The following is a 22,004-nucleotide window of genomic DNA, read 5'->3' as shown; positions in this document are numbered from 1 at the left end:
AAATAAGAAATAGAAGAGAAAATATTATACTACACGTGCTTTAAATTCTCTTATGTCGTGTTGGCTTACATTTGTTTTTATTTACATTGTATATAATGGTTCATTTTTAACATAATGAGACTTGAGATTCCATGTTTGTTATCTCTTATTTCAACCTGAAACAGTCAACAACAGTCGTACTCTGCTGAATGGCACTAGTTAGTTGGTGCTTCTTTACAAAGTACAACACAAGGGACTATGTCATTTACAAAATAATTATTTCCGTGTTTTATGCATATTGATTTAGTTATGCATAAAACTGTTTTCAGTCCTTTTAGTTATATCTAGAACTCTTCTGTGTGTTTTTAAAATGTTCTGAAGAAATCTCGTGAGCACATGGATGAAAATGTTTAACTGTTTTTGATTTCCATTAAATTTTGAAGGTTTGAAGGGTTGCAATTAGAGTTTTTCATGGAGGGTTTTGTTTTTTATATTAAAATCAGTTATTCTATTGAAAAGAGTAATTCAGCATTTATTTTGTTTCTACTATTTGTAAACCGTATATTGGTAATTTTGATTTATTTGTCTTATGCATAACTCAGGATTAATTATCTATGTTTATATATATGGGTATATATATATATATATATATATATATATATATATATATATATATATATATATATATATGGGTCTACTTCAGACCATTGAAACACCACATCACTGAATCATAAAACACTGAGACAGAAACAACTAAACCTAAGAACATCGAAGGACGACATGATCGAACCATGAAACATTGAACTAAGTGCATGGAACTATTTCAACACCATCACGTGGAACTCACAGCAATTTCTCCACTTAAAAACAAATCTAACAAACAAATATACCTACTACAATAGTTTTGCAGGAGGGATAAGCCCCCTTGCACTCCCTTAAATTATATATACCAAGTCCGAGATTGCACCACAGTGGGGTAAAGATAAATTTCCCAATCACCAGTGTACTGTGATCTCCATTCCATACTACTGTGTACTACCTGACATCCACACTACCTGGGTCAATATTTCATGGTTCGATCATGTCATCCTTCTAGATTCGCAGGTTTCTTTGTTTCCATCTCAGTGTTCTGTGATTCAGTGATGTGGCATTTTAATGGTCTGAAGTAGACCCATATATATCCATATCTACTATATATATATATATATATATATATATATGTGTGTGTGTGTGTGTGTGTGTGTGTGTGTGTGTGTATGTATATCTGAACCAAGCACACTGAGAAGTATCAACCTTATCAAGGTCTCTTATAAACCAGTCCTAAAACAAGAAGAGGCATGAATGATAGATTCCTATGGGCATGACATCATGTTCCTTCCTGTCATGGAGATTGCTATGATCAAGGTAAGCAAACAATATTACCCTCCTTATTCACTCCATTACTTATTTTGTCACTGCTGCTAGGGTAACAGGTCTGTAGTTTTCTGAAATTTTCCTGAGTTCCCCACCAAGTACTTGGATGTCATAGTTGACTTTGCATCTTCAGGCACTTCTACAGTGGAGAGTGATATACTGAAAACCTCAGTCAGGGGATCTGCCTGAATACTGAGCAGATTTTAAATGACAATGTCAAGTAGTCCATCTACTTGATTTGCTTTATCCACCCTTAATATAGCTATTTCCCTCTGAAATATATGCCTCATTATTCTGGTGTCTGTTTACTGCCTTCCTAACTCTGTCCTGCCTCTCAGCATGACAATTTCTTGATTTCCCTGATAATTCCCCAAGCTTTTCTTTCTTTCTTTCTCTCTCTCTCTCTCTCTATTTTTTTTCTCTGTACATGCACATGTTGATTGGATCCCACTAATGCTGGGGTTGTCACCCACTTTGCTCCCCTTCCACACCCAATTCCCCAGCCGCCACCCAAAATAACAAATTTAAATCACTCATTCTCTGCCTACTTCTAATATGGAAATCTATCCATTTTAAAGGCATATCAGCTACTGTATAACTTTCAAGTGAAACTGTAAAACTATCATGTCAAAACCTTCCCACAAACTAACATTCTCCCACTGAAAACTCAAGCATCAGGCATTCATGCACCAACATTACCACCGAAGAATGTCACTGTTCTCCCACTCTAGTATATCATTATTGCTTATCACTTTCATCACTTGCAGCACCCTTCCACATGCATACAGTTCCATTACATCATCTACCAAACACTAACAAAATAAAATGAATACTCATATCCAATGTCCTCACTCATACACATAAAATAAGAAAATTCCTGTTCAAAGTCACAGTAGTCATCTCTCTACTGCTAATTATGTCTACCATTGAAAGCAGTCCAGGCCTACCACCCAACAGAACCACTCACCAAACTTTGTCACCAAACAATTGCAGCACAGTCTTATGTATCCAATTCAATGCCAAACATATAAGAAACAAACGAGAACAAATCAGTGCTTTCCTCACATTGCACTCACCAGACATTGTAGCCATTACAGAACCCTGTCTCAGACATGGCTACCTCAATATCAGTCACTTCTTCCCCAGTTATAAATGCATAGAAGGCAGTACAGAGGTAATGTACAGATCACAACTTAACATTTTACTCATAACCAAGGCCAACGTTTCCTCTGACTATGACACAAATTAGTTTCTTACAAAGTCCTACCCTAATACTGCACACAATTTTATATTACCATGGAGTATTTGCCTCCACCATCCTTAGCAGCAAAATTCCAAAGCCTAATTCTTGACTTATCGACTAACATCCTTTCAAATTAACAACTTATTATCCTTGGAGTCTTCAGCTTATATCTACTGGGACCAACATGGATGATTTTGCTAAATTCCTGGCAGACCTCATACTATTCCTGATAGCCATTTAACATACCAGACCTAACACACTCGCAAACCAATATTCTCTCTGCTTGAACTCATAATTACCTCACACCCTGCTAGCATCTCCTCTGTAATTACACACCCTCACAACAAAAAGGAAGAAGAAGGACAGATATGAGGTAAACTAATAATGAAATATAAACACCATCTGATGAAGTTTGTCTTGGATGAAGAGCAGATACATTAAAGTCAAGTACATTTAATACTGTATTTCCCATTTTATTTCCAATACTCCAGTGTGATTTTTGGTTTAAATTACACATCCTCCCTCATTCAGTGACTACTGTCCAATTACCTTCAAAATAAAAAAAATAAAAAATCACTGTTAAATACTCCCAAAGCTTGTCTCATTTATTACAAAATTACAAACCAACATTGTCAGACTTACACCCATATTTACCCTTACTAATGGCAGATCTCCCACCAAACACCTTTCACAATTCCTATTTTCCACCCAAAACACATAATTCCTTTTATTTGCTGGATTATTCAAACAGAAAACAGATTAGATGACTAAATAACTAAAGACTCAATAAAATGTCATGATGACATCTGGAATACCTGGAAAGGGAGCCACACATTGCACAATAGAATTCACTATACATCTAGCCACCAGGTGGTGGAAACTTCGGCTCTAATGATGGATACTGCTGATGAGACACCCTGACCTCATCTGCATAAATAGGATAAGGGGGTGTGTGGATGGATGGATCCTTTCATATTATCAAACAAGATATCTGCAGGCACAAAGTCAAACACCTCTCACTAAAACAGATATCTCTATGGCACTCACCAAAAATATTTGGGAGGAAGTAAACAACTGTTATTTCCAAAACACACTCCAATTATAAACAAAATACCTTATCCACTTGGTAATATCACTCCATCTGACTTTGTCAGAGAATTCATCAACCTTCCATTCTCACTGTCTACCCTTGCTTCCAATCACCCTTCAGAGCCTGACACTCCAGAATATCATATACCTTCCTACTTTACCATGGTCACTGTCAAGCAGATCACTCCATTGCTAGAGTGAATTCTACTTGACTATCCTACAGGCTCAGACAAACTCTGCCCTCGGTGTCTATGCTGCTTCAGGCATTATTTCATCTCCCCACTACTTCACATCTATAATCTCTGCTTCACCATAAACACCATGTCTGTAATTTATAAATCAGTATTAATCTGACCAGTAGCCATAACCAGTAGCAATGGAAACTAAACCCATCACAAGTCATTTCTGATCAATTTCAGTACCGCCCTACATTAGGTAAAATGCTTGAAAAGCTGATATGTAACCAACTCACCACGTATATTTATAAATATTACTTACTCTCCAACAAATAGCATGTATTCTGGTCTAGTAGGAATGTTATGACCATGCTTTGTTCAGTGACTGGGGCATCTTACTCAATATTCGGAAAGGAAATCAGTTTGCAGCCATTTTCATTGACTTAACCCAAGCATTTGTCAAAGTGAATCACTCCATCCTCCTATCCCATCTACTACATGTTGGTGTCACATACATGCATACATACATACATACATACATGTAAATATTTCAAGCACAGGCATTAATGCCCTTCCAGCCTATCAATATACTAAAACACTTGGTCCCATAAAAAGTGTCCAGGCTGTTCTTAAAAATATCTAAACTGGTACTTGCTTTAATGTAATTTGGTAGTCTGTTCTATGCATCAGCTACTCCATCAGAGAAATAATTAGTACACTTCTCATTCCTATAGAATCTTGTACATAGTTTATCTGATGATTCTCTACTACTTTTTGATAACCCCAAACATTCCCAGAGGTAGTTGTCCCTAAATGCCCTATATACCTAAATTAGATCTCCTCTTAGATATCTATAAGAGATGCTGCAGAAGTTCAGTCATTTTAGTCTTTCACATTAACTTAACATCCATGAATGCCCTTGTTATATTTCTTCTGTAATCTTTCCTGTTTACTCATGCTTGTTTTCTGAAAAGATTTCCATATTGCTATTCCATACTCAAGTTTGGGTTTAATGTAACTAATAATGACTTCATCATTTCTGATTTTCTAGACTTTATAAATCTTGTTATACAGCCTGTAGTTCTATAACTATCATTAACAAATTGGTTGATATGACAAGAAAAAGCTGGATCTGACCATATACCCAGGTCCTTACATAAATCTGCAGTTTCAATGACTGTGTACTGTATTAAATATTCACCTTTCAATTTATGCCTCTCAATCTCATATGCTTAGTTTTTGATGTATTTATCAGCATATTATTCTCCTATGCCCAAACAGTCAATTTAGTCAAGTTCGTTCACAGACATGCCTTATCTGCAACATGTGTAATCAGTTTATACAAATTCAGGTAATCTGCGTATAGACTGTAGAACATCTCAGATAAAAATGTTAGGTCTGAAGGATACAATCTAAACAAGTAAGGGCATAGTACAGAGCCATGTGGGACACCCTGACTGTAACCAAGAATTTCACCTGTCCAATTGCTGTATGATCCTTGCTGTGTCCTATTTTTAAGCCATGCATCTATCCATCTTATCAAGAGTACATCAATACCTACTTGTTTTAATTTATTGATTAGTGTTATGAGTATGACCCTGTCAAATGCTGAAGTCAAATCTATATAAATTATATCACAGCACAATGTTTCATTCAAAGCAGTTATTATATTGTTATAGAACATCGCATTATAGGTTGTAATATATCTATTTTCAACATACGCATGCTGATATATGGTTTCAAGTCCCAACCTATCCGGTTCTGACAATAACCTATTCAGTATTACCTTCTCCATTATTTTTCCACAACAGGAAAGTAGACTTATGGGTCTATATGACTCTGGGATTGTCCTACTCCCCTTTCCCTTAAAGATAGTATAATAAGCTCATGCCTCCAATCTTGAGGACTATATCCATGTTTATATGACCTAGTAAATAATAGACATAATGGTACTGCAAGTTCTTGCTGCAGTATTTTCAGGTCATTATTACTAATTCTGTCTCCTCCTTGTGCTTTATTTGGATCCAGTTTGTGCCGTTCTTTTTCAATTTAATCTAATTTGATTCCAGTATCTGAGTTACCTGGATGTCACTAGGACAACTTATCTTAGCCTGTGTGGAGACAAACCTGTTTTGAATACAATTTTGTTAATATATTTATAATCTGTTGTGTCTAAGAATAAATCTTAGAATCTGCACACAGTTTATCAGTTTGTATGTCTTTACTCCTTCCACATCTTCTGTATCTATAAAAAGGTTTCCTATTATGCTCACTATCTTTATATAAAATTTCTTCACATTTTTCTTTATCTTGTCTCACACTATGCTTAATTTGTTTGTCCAACTTGTTTGTTTCAGCTATCAAAGTTGTAGTTTGATCTCTGTTACATTTCTTATATTTTTTTGTCTCTCACCTTAATCACGTATCTTGTTCTTATAGAAATATATCCCCCTGATATTGTATGCCTAGATCCTGATGTTAAACATTTTTTTGATTTTTTTGCACACAACATTTCTCTTTCAAATCTTTTTACAGTCAACTTGCATTTTTTCCACTGAGCACATCATTCCATTTAGTTTTTCATAGTGACTGTTTTGCTTCCATATAATCTGTAACTAATCTTCTGTGTATTGGTTTAGATTTAAATTTGGCAGAATTATCTAGCAACAAATTAACCTTTATAACCCCATGATAACTGCACATCAATGTTGGTAAAACTTGACTAGAAGCAACAGTAATTTCTTTAGGAACCCAATGTCTAGTATGTTCTGTTTCTTGGTAGGTGTTTTTACAATCTGAAGCAATTGTTCTTTCTGAAAATACTTTGTGAATAAATTCCTCACTAATTAATTAATTGCCAGAGGTATTTATTCTACTTGTTTTCCTTACTAATGTTGTTGAATCAATATTATTCCAGTTTGTTTCTGGTAAATTTAAGTCCCCACCTCCCCTATTGTGTTTCATGCAAGAAATGAATCAATTCCTCTCGGTCAGCAGTACTTGACTTTGGTAGCTAATACACTCCAACAATTGTTATATGTTCCAGGGTTGTCTTTATTGTCACAGTTACACAGTCTTTAGTGTTGGTGTTATCACTGAACATGTAATAATCACAGGTCTCATAACAATCTTTAATACCTATCATAACACTTCCATCTGATTTTTTATTAGAATGTGTTACAGTAAAAACATTTATACCCTAACAGAACTGATTTCCAGTCATTGTTCATTAACCATGTTTCATAAACAATAACAACATCAATCTTGTGGAAACATAGCAAATTTTCCAATAATAAAAAAAATGTTATTATTAATGCTCCTAGCCTTAACAGCCATCAGAGATGCATCAAAAGTTGCTATCTGTGAACTGTTAAATTTTTGACCTGGAAAAAATCCTGCCTAGTGTTTGTCAAATACTGCAAAATATCTGCTGCAAAATTTATCTTCCTTGATCTTGATTAATGCATGCCATCTTGTCTGAACACGTGCCCCAAACGAGGCTCGAATGCTCTACCTATTTCCATTTTTTAAAACAGGACATTTTTTTCCATGTAGGTATTTACCCCCAAAAATCCTTTAATTTACAAAGACCTGACTATCCTTTCCATATGTGATTTGTGAAAAATATGCCCTAATACCCGTACAAGCTATACTATGTAAGAGGGCTATAAGTTCCCTACTAACAGTCAGAGAGTTCTTGCAGATTAGATCATTTGTACTGATTGAATAAAAACAGATTTGTACTTCCTTACATTAAGGCATTCCAAGGCTTGTCTCACATCTGCTATTTTTGCTGCTGCCAAATATAAACCCTATTTGATGTAAGTATCAGTTCCTCTAATAATTGAATCTATAATTATAAGAATATATTTTCTGACTAGATGTGAAGAATCTTCAACATCTAATATATTATTATCTACTCTATCAATTCTTACAAATTAATGATGTTTATCACCATTAGTCTTATTAATCCCCCTGTTTCATAGCGTATTAAATTTGCTAGCATACAGTTCCCATCCAGCTGGCTTTGTAGATCCACAACTTGTGCCATGTAGTCAGCATCTGACTTTCACTTCTTTTTTCTTAAAGTAATGTTCTTCAATCCGTTCACGTTCAATTTTGATTTCTTTCTGTTAATCTGCCCCTTGACTCTTTTTTCTACCTTCTCTTTTGGAAGAAAAATGATGTCTTTTTCTGCAGACTAAAGGTTTTCTGATAGAATAATGTTATTATTCCCTGAAATCTACGCATTGCATTACAAAGCAGTGTCCTTTCTAGTACGTATTCTCTTTACTTTACAGACATTTATCAATACCTATCATATCGATCTTTTTTTCTTCCTTGTTATTTTTTGCTAGCGCCTTCTTTTTTTTTTCCTTCTAAACACTCTGAATACTCAGATTGCTAAATACTTGCATGCAGAATTCCAAAGTTGTCAGGGACATTGTCTAGTTTCATATGGGTTGAATAATATTTATAGACAACAGACACATCATTTGTTAAATGTGTTCTATTTCTTCTTTGGTTAACATTATTTATCTCTCCCGTCCAGTCATTAATATATGTAGCAACAGTTCTCCAAACAATGCCAATTGCGCAAGTGCAATCATTAGTAAGTCTAGATTTACTTCTAATAATGGTAAGCAAATCATCCGACTTTTGACATGAGGACACAGATCACAAGTGTTAACAGGTGTTACCTTTAAATATACACAGCATTTATTGCTCTGTACAAGATATTTGTGCTTTAGCAAATCATTAATGGCACACTCATTTAAACAATCCGTATTCAGCTTCAATCAAATAAAAAATTATAAAAGAAAAGACTAATCAAAATCAATATCCAAAGAATTCAAAGAGAACTTCTATGAGAATAATCACACAAGCAATTTGCAACTAAATACTAAAGTAAGTAGAGTAAAGTTGTTCTGACTGTACAAGTTCTGAAAGTCATACAAAAGCTGTAATTCCTTTACGTCACACGCAAATTGCGCACAGTAGCTTCTATTCACTGTCACTGTCAGTTGCACTTCTTTATAACAGTAAAGATCAATAAATCACAAAGATATGATTGTTTAGATAAGCTCTGGGTTGTCCTGTCAGCAGTTTGTGTGATTTTATAGCTGGCTAATCCCCTTGGGATGGCTAGAGCTTGCCTGTATAAAATCTATCCCTTTCTAATAATCAACAGTGAAAATTAAAGTAAAAGAACAAAATATAAATCAAAGTAAATCATATCTACAGGCTGTCCCTTTCTTCCAATAAGCAATGAAAAAGCAGTAAAAATTAAAATATAAATTCAAATAAAATTTCTCTTACCAGTCAACACCACAGTAACCCACAAACCAAGACAGGATTGTTTAGATAATACACACAATGTTTTCAAAGCTTTAACAAACTAGAAAAAAATGTGTATGTCATCTCACAAAATGCCACACCTTATTCCAATATACCTCAAGGCTTAGTACATAATCTTCTCCTTTTCTCAATCTTTGTCAACAAGCTATCATTTGACTTGCCTCAACTACAGTTTACCCTATATGCAGATGACATGTTTCTCTACAGATCCACCCCTAAGCAAATAAATATCTGAAAATCAATTCCATCAAAAACTTCAACCACTGTGTAGTATGCTCTCCACTAAAATGTTTCTCCTCAACACAAAAAAACCTGATCTTTGGAACTAACAGGAAGATGTAAAACACACCTCAGCAGTCTCTAGAAAAAAGATCAACTCAGCAATCCCACTGAAACTACTTCCTCCTTCACATACCTTGGCATCTGGTTAGATCAATTTCTTACCTTCTGAGTACACTTTGGAGAAATCAGACACAATCAACTACATTCTTTTTTTTTTTTGTAAAACAAAAATGCTCTCCATTTTTTTACTCACCTGTCAAAGCTGTATTGTGAAAGGAATGTCATTTGCACAACTAAAATATGGTCTTATTTTATTTACCACAACCACAAACAAAGCTACAAACCATATCCAACAAGATACATCATTTAATTACCAGCTTTTCTCACTTATGGTATACCATTTAATTACCACTTTCCCTCACCTAGGAGATCGCTGCATCAGAATTTCCGAAGCTAAATGGCTTGCAGTCATAAGGAGAGTAATCCTTCTATTAAGCTCATTATTAAATAAACTACTTCAGCAATAAATTCCCTCAACAAGAGTTATGAGACTTAGTGCCTCTAGTTCCAACTTATGCTCATAACTCCAAATTTTCCATAGCCCTGGAACAAGTCTACATTGTCCCAATTATAGCTTCTCCGTCCTTTTACCTAAACTATAGCATTTCCTCCCTCCAATTTTAACAGAGTTTTATGTCTGTGATAAATTCAGACCCCCAACTCAAGCAATCACTGTTACAGCAAAAAATAAAATATGTAAATGTCACAATGTAGGTCCTAGCACCTAAACAAAAATCCTCCTGATATAACTTACTGTCCCGCAACTCTCTAGAACTACTCACTAAATCCTACAAATGGCATCTTAGGTACATACATAGATACTTTTTTACTGTAACACAATTTTGCTCTTCTCTGTTTGTATGTATTCCTAGATTTCTACCAGCTAGTCTTTTCTTCAGTGATGTAACATAATCTCACTTCTTAATCATGATGCTGTACAGTGATATTTTTTGGTATACCATACCTCTCAACTGTACAGATTTTTGCAGAATGTCCAGATTTTTGGCTCATATTCTTGGTCTGTTCCTCATAGAATTTGTGGTTTTCTGACAAATCAGTTGGATGATTTGAGGACTGACGTCACTAAATAATGACTTACATTTGAGTTTCAAACTTCAAATCCTTCAGAAAAATATGTTAAAACAAAACCTATTACTCTAGCAATTTTCTAAGTTTATAAGAGCAATATTTAAAATATGTCCCTATTGTTGGGTCTTTGTCCCCCCATTCTGTTGGGCTTTGTCCAGAATCCTTGCACTAAGAGGTTGAGAGGTATGTTAATACAATGTCAACTTTTTCATTGCCACAATCTCTCTGTAAATACTCTTTATTTTCATTTTTTTAATATGCTGCTGTTTTTGTTCTTGTAGTATCTTGCATTGCAGGATGAACTTGTTTGCATTCATGTCTGATTAATGCTTTACCCCTATAAACAAAATAAAATTTCTTTTGTAAAGTGTGAAATAAAGTACTGTATAAGGATTGTATAAATCTAAATAATGAGTTTGCTACTGGAAATTAAACTACTTGACATGTTGCAGACATTTTTGTCTGGAATATTTTGTTTGATTTCTATACATACTGCATGTTGCCAGAAATTAATACATATATCCACAAAAATAAAGAAACATATTTGAATTCAAGAGCATATGTGCTGAGAAATTTTCTTCTTCTTCTTTCGGCTTTTTCCCGGTTAGGGGTCGCCACAGTGGATCACTGTCCACTCTTGATTAGCAGTGGAGTTTTTTACAGTGTCGAGTTGCCAGCCTGGCGCTCAACCTTCAACAGAAGGCACACACATGCACACACTCAGACCTAGGGCCAATTTAAAGTGTCCAATCCACCTACAGCATGTCTTTGGGATGTGGGAGGAAACCGGAGCACCCAGAGGAAACCCACGCGACCACAGGGAGGGCATGCAGACTCTGCACAGAAGGCACCCCAGCCAAGGATCAAACCGGAGAACCTCTTGCTGTGAGGCAAACATATGTGCTGAGAAATACAAACATTTAGTTGTTAATGGGGATACTCCATTTGCAAATGTAAGAATTCATCCCATTTCAGGAAATTTAGCAGAAATCTAGAAGTTCTGAATCCAAAAATGTGTTTCTTTTTTGAAAAGTCAGCGGAGAAGATGGCTTAACTGTACTTAACTCTTTTTTTTATTTAAGAAGAACAAAAACAGAAATTATATATGTAGTACTAAAATATATTTATAATCATAAGCATATGCATTTAGAAACATTAATATAGTTCTCAGTGAAAATTGCTCAGCTGCAAAAACAAAAAAATACAGTTATTTCAGGGTGAAATAGAAGAAAATTTGAAGATTTCGATCAAGAACTCTGACTTATTCTTTGCAAGATGATTTGCAAAATGTTGCCATTTATTCAGCATTTATGATTTACAGTGGCATGATGTCCAACAGAGAATGTAGAAGCTAATAAAATTGTGCTGAAGGGAAGAGATAAAGATTATAATATTTTGAGATTTGCATGATTCATCAATAACAGTAGAGTAGCTAGATGCATAAGAAATGTTCAAACAAAGGGTGCATAATAAAAGAAACAGACCTGACCTCTTTATAAACTGTTGATAGGTGCAGAACTAGAAAAGAAAAAAATCACATACAAGTAAACTTCAGTGCTATGCCAGAAAAAATATAACCAAACATAAAAAAGAAGAACAGAACATAAACAGAAGGGTGTATGCACCTTAGGTGTTATCCAGTTTTAATTACAGCAAAAAAAAATGGTGACTAATATTATTATTCTTTAAAGAAAACTAAGCTTTACTTTTGCATTCATTGGTAAGGTCTGAATAAAGTAAATAAAAGTAGATGTTTGTCAAGCATTTACAGCTGATGAAATGACCCCAAAAATGGCAAATGCTAAGTACTCTTCATTGCTAGTTTCATACATGGGATTCTGGCAAATAAAGTGAGATCCAAACTACAATTTGCCATTTGGGAATACTTATTCCATAAACCTTCATTTGCAATGAAAAGTTTGCCAAAAATGTTGCCCAGACACTAGAAGGTTTGGAAGTGCTTGTAAACATAATAGATAATGTACTGATTTATCTTCAGTCATATGAGGAATTGACAGGAGTCTGATGCAGTTGTTGAGCTGTTGACTAAACACATCATAATTTCCAGTTAAAAAATAAAAAGGAATCAAGGAAGTGGCATCTGAAATACAGGACTGATATTCTACCACCAGAGATTCTCAAATCTGATGCAGAAAATGTCAGAGTAGTTGTGCAAATGTCAATGACAAAAGAAACACAGGTATTATAGATATTTCCATGAATAATACATTATCTTGCCTTTCAGAGTACTTAGTATGTCTAAGGTAAAAATTACTCTTAGAAAGATGTTATAGCACAATATAGCCAGGAGATGGAACTAAGAACAAGAAAAGAGTTTTGAAATGCTGAATAAATTACTTAGAGATGTTCTAATTATAAAATATAATAGAAATAATTATTTTCTGTTGCAAGTAGATGCTGGCCAGAATGGTAAAGAAGCAGTGTTCTTTTAAGAAAAACACACCATTGCCTGTGTATCAGTAGCCTTTACAGATGCACAAACATGATAAGTTCAGATTACAATGGGGCTGTTAACAGCAATAATACATATCTGCGAGAAAATCCAGGACTATGTTCAGAGAACGGATGCTCAGGTGTAAACAGTTTGTAAAGCCTTAAAAACCATATTCAGAAAATCTTTATGGAAGGCACCTATGAGTCTGCAGATGCTGTTACTTAATCTACAGAATTAAGTCCTGAAGAAGGAAATAATAACCAGACAAATCTGCACACAGCTTACCTTGATGTGGCCAAGGCTTTTGATACAATACCCCCATTCAAACATTATAGACAAGCTCACTGATTTAGGTATAAAGCCTTTTATCACTCACTAGATAGCCAACTAGCACACTGATAGGACCCAGGAGGTCAGAATAGGTGAGGCCACCTCCACCAAGAGGCCAGTCATTAGCAGAGTTTCCCAGGACTCCGTACTGGGCCAGCTCTTTTTTGGCATCTATTTCTGTATAATGGAAGCAAATGTTGACAGTTTATGGCTGACTAAGTTTGAAGATGATTGCAAGCTGGGGGTTGTCACCAACTCTTCTGCTGACACTATCATTCTTCAAGAATGTCTGGCTCTGAATAACAAATGGTGCTAAAGACATGGTCTTAAACCCAGTGCTAAGAAAAGCATAATTGTATCCTTTGGAAAGTCAACCATCCCAGCTAATTATCCTGTTGATAAAATGCCCATAAGAGTTGACCCAGTGGTCAGGGATCTGGGTACGTACATTGACAGTAGCCCCACCTTTGAACACAATGTGGCCAAAGTGGTGAGGAAATCCTTTTTTGTTGTGCAACTTATAAGCAATGGCATGGCATTTAGGTCCAAAGAGGTAATTATCACACTGTGCTCCACCCTTATCAGAATCATACAGTACAATGCTCCCTTTGGTATGTATCCGACCAGGCATGTGCAGCAATTAAGACCTCAGAGGTTCCTTACAAATAGACTACAAGGTATAACAAACCTGCCTCATGCAGAGCACCTTAAAGCCCTTTTTCTCTACTCAGTCTCCTATAGAATTCTGAGGGTTGATCTATGCCTGACTTACAAGGCATACACAAGCCCCACACTTATGAATCTGTTACATATTTGTAAGTCAAAGAGTACCAAAAATATAAAGTCTGGGGACCTAAATTTTGTCTGAGACTTAAACATAACATATTTGAGAGACAGATATGTGTCCCAAAGACTGTGTCACCAATGCAATAGGCTTCCCATCCACGTGAAGCTGAGTTTGTCTATTACCCATTGTAAGTGCAACCTAGACCAGTGGATGAGGAATAGAAAATTTACACTGGGCCTGGCACCCATGTCTCTTATGGACAGAGGTAGTCTATAAATGCCTGGCTTTCAATGTCCTGTTTGGAAACAGGCCATCATTATTCTTTTGGGAAAACTTGGTTAGGCTTAGAAAGGCACCCCTGGGTCATTAACCTAGTAACAATCTATGAATCTATGAATCTAAATCAACTATGCATGATAGAAATATTGCATACATGATATTTACTACAAAAAGCTGAAGATTTAATCAAGATTAACATAATCCAACAGCTAGTATTTATTTTAAGAAACAAAGAAGGGTATTGTGATTGCCAAAGCAATAATGTCATTAGATGTAAAATTTGTCACTGAAACACTGAAACTCTGCCCTCCACTACAAATGTCCAGTGTGATTCCTTGGAAATCTTGTCCTTACTTCCTTGTGACAATGCTAATAAGTTTGTTCCATTATGGGCTAGAGAAGCAATATTGTTTACCTTCGCTTAACAGTGAAAACATAGTTTCATAACATTTTTCTTCTCAAGTATTATTAATAATAGCAGATTATAATCTCTGAGACTTATGTAACTTAATACAATGGTTTAGTACTATATGCAATTGTTGAAGTCAAATATGGAGGTGTGACTGAAAAACATATAAAGTAGCACAATGAGCCACATGAATCTGCTTGTCTGAACAAGATTTATTGGTATACAGATATATTAATAGATGTGTCAGTCACATGCAAGGGTAGAAGGTTGGGTGAGTCAGGGATTACATCACCTAAGATTGGGATAGATCTTCCCTGTTCAGAATGTTGGCTGAGTATACCATGTGGCCTTGCTGTGTCAAGACTGTAGGCTTCCTGCCCGTCATCCATCAATCCATCCTTAACCCCTTTTTCTCATTTTTTCACTCAGGGTTAGTGATAATCATCTCGAGCCATCTTCCTGTTCAAGGCATGGTATATCATGTCAGGTGCATACATGGGAACATCACTGTGGCACTCATTGTGGTCTTTTCAGCATAATGATGGGGTCCACTGCTCCATTAATTGGCATAGCAAGTGTCAGTCATGGTAGGGCTGCAGGTGGATATGATGGTGTTGAACTGCAGAACTCTGACTAGCATACCACGTGCAGTATTCCCACTGTGAAGCCAGAAGAACTTCAGCCACATACATGAGAGTGCCCATGTTGAAGGGAAGAGGCAGCCATGGACAGTATGTACTGTGATTTCATCTGTAGAATGTTGTGCCAAATTTATCCAAGCTTGGCATGTAGTCATTCAGTATAGATCTGTCCCCAGGTATGGCTATGGCAGCTGTTACCCTCATCAGCATGGATTCTTTGATGGATGGCAGTTAAGCCACCATGCACTCACCTGGCACATCTGCTATAGGTCTCTAGATGGCATGTTACTCTGCATGCATTGGAAAATGTCCTAAGGTCCCTGTAGTAATGCAAGTCTTCACACATGTCAAAGAACACACTCAAAATCTCTGACATGATGTGAGTAGTGGTCATCTGTGTCTGGATCGCTGACCAGAATATTTGCTATTTGATGCAAAGTGCAACACAAAAGTCCAGAAGTCATTGTGGTGATGGACGCCTACATGACTCTGCATTATGTTACGTGTATACACCACCGAAGCATTGCAACCCTCTAATGCTGGCTGTGGTATGACATTTGTGTAGCTGTTGGTGGGGCTGAATAGAATGGCTGAAGTTTGCTGAACATAGGGGATGTGGAAGTTTCATCCTGCCTCTCCAAAGTCACATTATTTGTGGGTGTTTTGTTTTCCTTTCACAGCTAGCATTGCAGGCAGTACTTCTGTGTCATTGGGTAGTGTTGTATACATTGTACCATCACTGTCAGCCACTTCTAACCTTATGAAATGAGACATGTTTTGACCTGTTGTGTTTGGTCATCTACTAATAGAAGCTATGAATACTTCCAAATGACAAATCTGTGGTAATATGGGAACATATTTGTGACTTACACTACAATGTGGCACACAGACTGCTAAATGCCAATCATATACATCTCCTATCTGCAGATACATTCCTTGTGCTGTAGGTTGTCACTGTCACACCACTGATGTACCTGAATTGCATAATTACATAGCAATTTGTCTGAGTAAACAACTAACAGGCACAAGCAAGTGTTCTAAAGCATTTCGATTAAACAGTGTTTTTTGTGTCATTGCTGCTTTCTCCTTTTTGTATTTATTACTTTTTCTCTGTTAGATGTATTTATATCAGTTGTCCACCCTCAGTGGCCAGATTATCTCTGGCACTTGCCAGTGCCATGGCCTTGGCATTCAGTAACATATCAATGGTCACATGACATACCTGATATATTGCCCTATTGTGACCACCCACTGCAATGACGTTTTGATGCAGTTTCCAACACTCCTTGTATGGAAGGCCTATTATCCTCCTCAGGGATGTATATGCCATATGGGCATTGGGCATATAGTAGTACCACTTCCATTTTCTATGTGGTTCATAGGTTCATAGGTTGGTACTAGGCTATCGGCCCTAGGGCCTATACAAGCCTAGTCATAACAGTTCCCTGGATATTTCTTCCCACAATATTTACTTCCCTGAACCCCTGTCTAGCAGGGCAACTGACGTGATCCCCGGGGTGAATTTCCTATCTCCCATCCAATCATCAAGATTCCTTTTGAAGACAGCCAAGGAGGCACTCTGCTTGACATGTATGGGCAGTCTATTCCAGAGTATGAGGAGTCTCTGGGTCAGGAACCTATCCCTCCAGCATGTTTTATTCATTGTGATGACAAGATTTAGATCCCTGGAGCATGTGGCTCTGAGGGATTGGGATTTCCTTAAGTGGAGCATGTCCAACAGCTCAGGGTTTGACATGGCCTTGTATGTTAAGCAGAAATCACCTCTGAGTAGACTATATGCCACAGAGTATAGCTGGAGTTTTTTCAGATGGTCAGCATAGGGCATCTGCTTTAGGCCTGTGATTCTTTTAGTGAGATATTTCTGCGGCCTTTCCAGCTGTTGCAGATGTCTTGTGAGGTACATTCCAAATAGAACATTGTACTCTATAATGGGTCTAATGAGGGATGAGTACAGTGGGACAATGACCTCCTTTTTTCTGGATGAAAAGCCCTTAGTGATGAGGTGTGCCTCATAGAAGGATTTTCTGACTGTTGTGGTGATCTGGTTATCGAAGGTGAGACCACTATCCACCTGTGTCCCTTAGTCTCTCATCACACTTTCAGTGTTTAGTGTACTGCCACCTATGTGATAATTCATGGGTACATGTTTTTTTCCCAAAGGCGATAACTATACATTTCTTGGCATTAAGCTGAGCCCATGGCTCTCTGGCACCAAGCATCTGTTTCTGTAAGGCCCTTTTGTAGAATATCCACATCATTTGGGGATTCAATAATGGCTCCCAGTTTGCAGTCATCTGCAAACTTTGTTAGCCAGAGTCCCTTAGTGTTGGCCTGTACTTCAGAGAAGTAGATGCCAAACAAGAGCAGTCCCAGGACTGAACCCTGAGGTACTCCACTTGTCACTTGTCTCGAGCTGGATTTGGAGTCGGCTACTTTTACAGTCTGGGTTCTGTCAGTAAGTCAGTTGGCAACCCATCAAGTGACATAGGGATTTATACCAAGCTTAGTATGTTTATCTATGATTCCAGAGTGGGAGATGGTGTTGAAGGCCTTGGCAAGATCCAGATAGGCTGTGTGGACTGCCTTACCCTCGCCCACAGCTCTGGAGACTGATTCGAAGAAATCAATCAGGTTCAGGAGACAGGAATGGCCCTTCACGAACCCAAACTGGGAGGGGTCCAGTGTTTGATGGTTGCCAATGTCTTTGTTTGTAAGTTCCATGATAATGCATTCCATGCCCTTGCAGATTAGGCTTGTCAGACTAATGGGACGGTAGTTCCCGGCATCCAAGATGGATCCCCCCTTGTGGACTGGGATAACTGTAGCTGTGCACCACTCAGCGGGCACGAAGCCTTCGGTAAGGCTATGATTAAACATGACACTTAGGTGTGGTGCCAGTTCATTTTGTAGTTCATGTAATACACAGCCCAGGATGCCATCTGGTCCCATGGATGCTGTATTCCTAGCTTTGGAGAGTGCAGTATCTACCTGTGTGGCCATGATTACAGGAAATTGGCAATCTTTTGGTATTGAGATGAGCCCTTTAGAGGTGAAAGGGGGGTGAAGTTGACACTAAATCAATCTGCCAGGATATTGGCAATATCCTTGGTATCAGTATATTTAATGCCATTCTGTTGTAGCTCAGAGCACATCTGAGCATTGCCATTTAGATGCATGACATAACTATAAAATGCCTCGTAGTTATCTTTGGAATCTTTGGCAATTTTATTTTCATAACTAGCTTTGGAGAATTTTATGAGGGATCTCAGCTTCTTACTAAGGCTGGTAAGGGAGTTTTTTGCATCCTGGGATTTTCTTCTTTTCTACAACAGTTTCTTCCTTCTGTTGTATAGTTTGTTTATGGCAGGAAACCACCAGATTGGCTTCATTTTTTTGGAGGAGAGCGTCTTTGTTCTATTTGGCATGGCATGATTCATGCACGAGTGGATGTGCTCATACAGTGCCTTAGTGTAGGATTCAGCAATCAAACTTTCAGCTCCCATCTGCATGGGTGTCATGAAGTTTGTCACTTATGACTTGAGTAGCATGAAGTTGGCTTTGGAGAAGTTTTTTTACAGAGGTTTCCTTACTGGGTGGTGGGATATGACTGTCAAGCATGATTAGCTTATGGTCAGACCTGACCAATGAGGGGGTGACCACTGGTGTGGAGCATCTATCTCCCATGTTGGTAATGACCAGGTCTAGGATATTGGAGCCCCTGGTGGAACAATGGATTAGTTGATCCAGGGTGTTGGAATTTATGAATTCCAAGAACCGTTGGGAAAAGGTGTTGGTACCCGAGTAGTTTTCCCAGTTAATGGCAGGGTAGTTGAAATCAACCAGTATTAGGGTGTTTGGTTGTATCTGAAGATTTTCCAGTATGTTTAGAAAGGTTGAGTGAGAATCTTGGGGCATGGTGAGAGATCTGTAACAAGCTACAATTTGGATTGCAGTCTTACTCTTACCTAGTGTTAGTTGCACCTGGAGAATGTCAGATGCATTGTTTTGGGCAGCTAGCCTGGAGGTGTGAATATCCTTTGTGAATATGGACACTCCTCCATCTTTAGTTTTTTGGTCTTTGTTTGGTGAACTTCTCCAGCTATTTTTGTTTTTTTGCTCACAAACTAGGGCATGGAAACCTGTAGGTTACACATGTATATTAGTGTGAGTATGTAGGACAGACAATGCTAGCCACCAATTGCCTTCACACTTTTCTCTGCAGCCTTAGAGTGGCTGTAGACCTATATACTTCTATAGTATAATCATTCTGACCTTGTGCCATAATGTGACATGTTAGAGCATGTTATCCATGCTTACTGTGTATCACATGTGTAGATAGCACACTCTGTGTCTGCTATGCTGGAGGCATATAGTCCACTTTAATGAGACATGCTGTTTGTGTACATATGGCATGGTGTAGTCTCACCTACATAGCAGGAAAATCATGGAGGTAGACTGCATTGTATTACTGTATCACTGTATTACTAAACTGTATAACAAAATAAGGAAATACTGAAAAGATATAAGAAATCCCCACCCTGTGTTTCAGGATCACACTGATATATGGCTGTAAGGAACTTAAGAGCACAATTAGAAAATGTGAAGTAGAGTGCAAGCCTAAGGCTTCTATAGATATTAGTGAATCAGGAAGTTAAGGGTTAATGTCCAAGAATGTACTGAGCTTATCCATAACACTATCAAACATTAATTTCCCAAAGACAGATCCAATATGTTTGCAGGAAACTTTGTTCTAATATTATTATTCCCACCTCAGAGACATAACTGGGTTAGTTAGTGTCTGGTGCCATTCCTGGGGTGATTTGGTGCTGCTCAACTCTAAGTTGAGGAGCAAAAAACAAACAAAAAAGATATTAAACGAACAAATAAAAAAGTCTATTCACCAGTCTGGTGCTCCTCATCAAGTTAGGCCTATTTGTTCTGATCTGTAACACTCAAATTCTGGTTTGAGCAAAAAAGTTCTCTGTAAAACTGAAAACGTATTTCCCTGCTGGCATTCAGAAATGCTGATATGGAAATTAAAGATGGGACTGCACTACAATTTGATTAACACCTCCTGATCGTTCCTTCTAACTCCTTGAACCAGAGGTGGCTGTCCCCTTCACCACACCAAAGCAATGCTTCTTGATTACCTACCCACCTTGTTCCTACTATTGTCCCTGACAATTTAAGAATTCTCTGAAATCACTTTGGTACAGGTCTTAGAATCCCTGTAAAAGGCTAAAAGTAATACTTCCATTGGACCAGACAACATAGTAGGCTGTATTTCCATCAGTGCCAAGAATGCTCTATCTAAGTCTCTACTTAAATTGTTCTGCATCAGCCTGTCCACAAGATTTGTGCCTGATGCCATTAGAATTGATGGCCTCCCCTGACACTTTTCCAGTGGGGGATACAGATGTTCATCTAAGATTGCAAAGGGGAGTGGAAGGGTGGCCCGCCTGAGTCTTTCAGGTCTCTGGCTGATGAAGATGAAGGTGGATGATTGGCTTGATGGCTTGATGCCTGCACTGGAAACTTAGTCCATTTACTTGTGCAGCTTGCAGTGACATACAGCTAGCCACTCTTGATGATTTGACCACCAGAAGTGGAGCCATCCCATGATGTCAGGCACTAAGACAAATGATTCCTGGATTGAATCTCTCTGGGCTGGCTTGGCAGGCCTTCCTCATCTATCCTTATCCTCCATCACTGTGTTCGTCATCCTTTCATATTAGTCCCTGACCCCTGTTTGTAGTGTAATTTTCCCTATCACTAGTTCTCCACCCTCAATCAGTTTGCATTTTTCCGCTGCTACCTCTAGCATGTGTCACTAATTCCTCTGTTGATATTTGTCTTCATTTAGTATTAATATGTCTTGCACAGCTCCCTTCCATATACCCTGCTTCCTATCCAAACTGTCAGCATGCTACCTTTCCTTTATCTTTCTTGCAAAAAAAAAAAAAAAAAAAAAAAAAAAAAAAGCTAGCACCTGTCCCAACAAAAGTACCTGGCTGCCACACATATCACTCTTCTTTTCCTCCTGTCCCCCTGTATGTTCCATAGCTTGATCTTCCCCATTTCTAACTATTCTAGCTCTCCATTTCCTTCCCATTTGTATAATAATAAATATATAATAAAATCCACCAGCACTTTGCTGTCATGCCTTTATATTTGCTGCCCACTTTTCCCATGTAGCACCTATGGGGTATTTTTGATGAGCATGTGAGCATGTATAGCATTGAGCATGCTGCCTGCATGCTGTTTTCCCCAAGACACATGATTGACCTTTGTATAGTCAGTTCAGTTGTGTAGTTAATTCCATCATATTCATGAAGATTTTTAATGCGTGACTGTCCCCAACATTACTGTGGTGTGTTGATACCAGGGTTGGAG

This window comes from Protopterus annectens, chromosome 5.part0 (assembly GCF_019279795.1).
Source record: "Protopterus annectens isolate FY-2018-M chromosome 5.part0, PAN1.0, whole genome shotgun sequence".
Taxonomy (NCBI): Eukaryota; Metazoa; Chordata; order Ceratodontiformes; family Protopteridae; genus Protopterus; species Protopterus annectens.
This window is presented reverse-complemented; position numbering follows the sequence as displayed.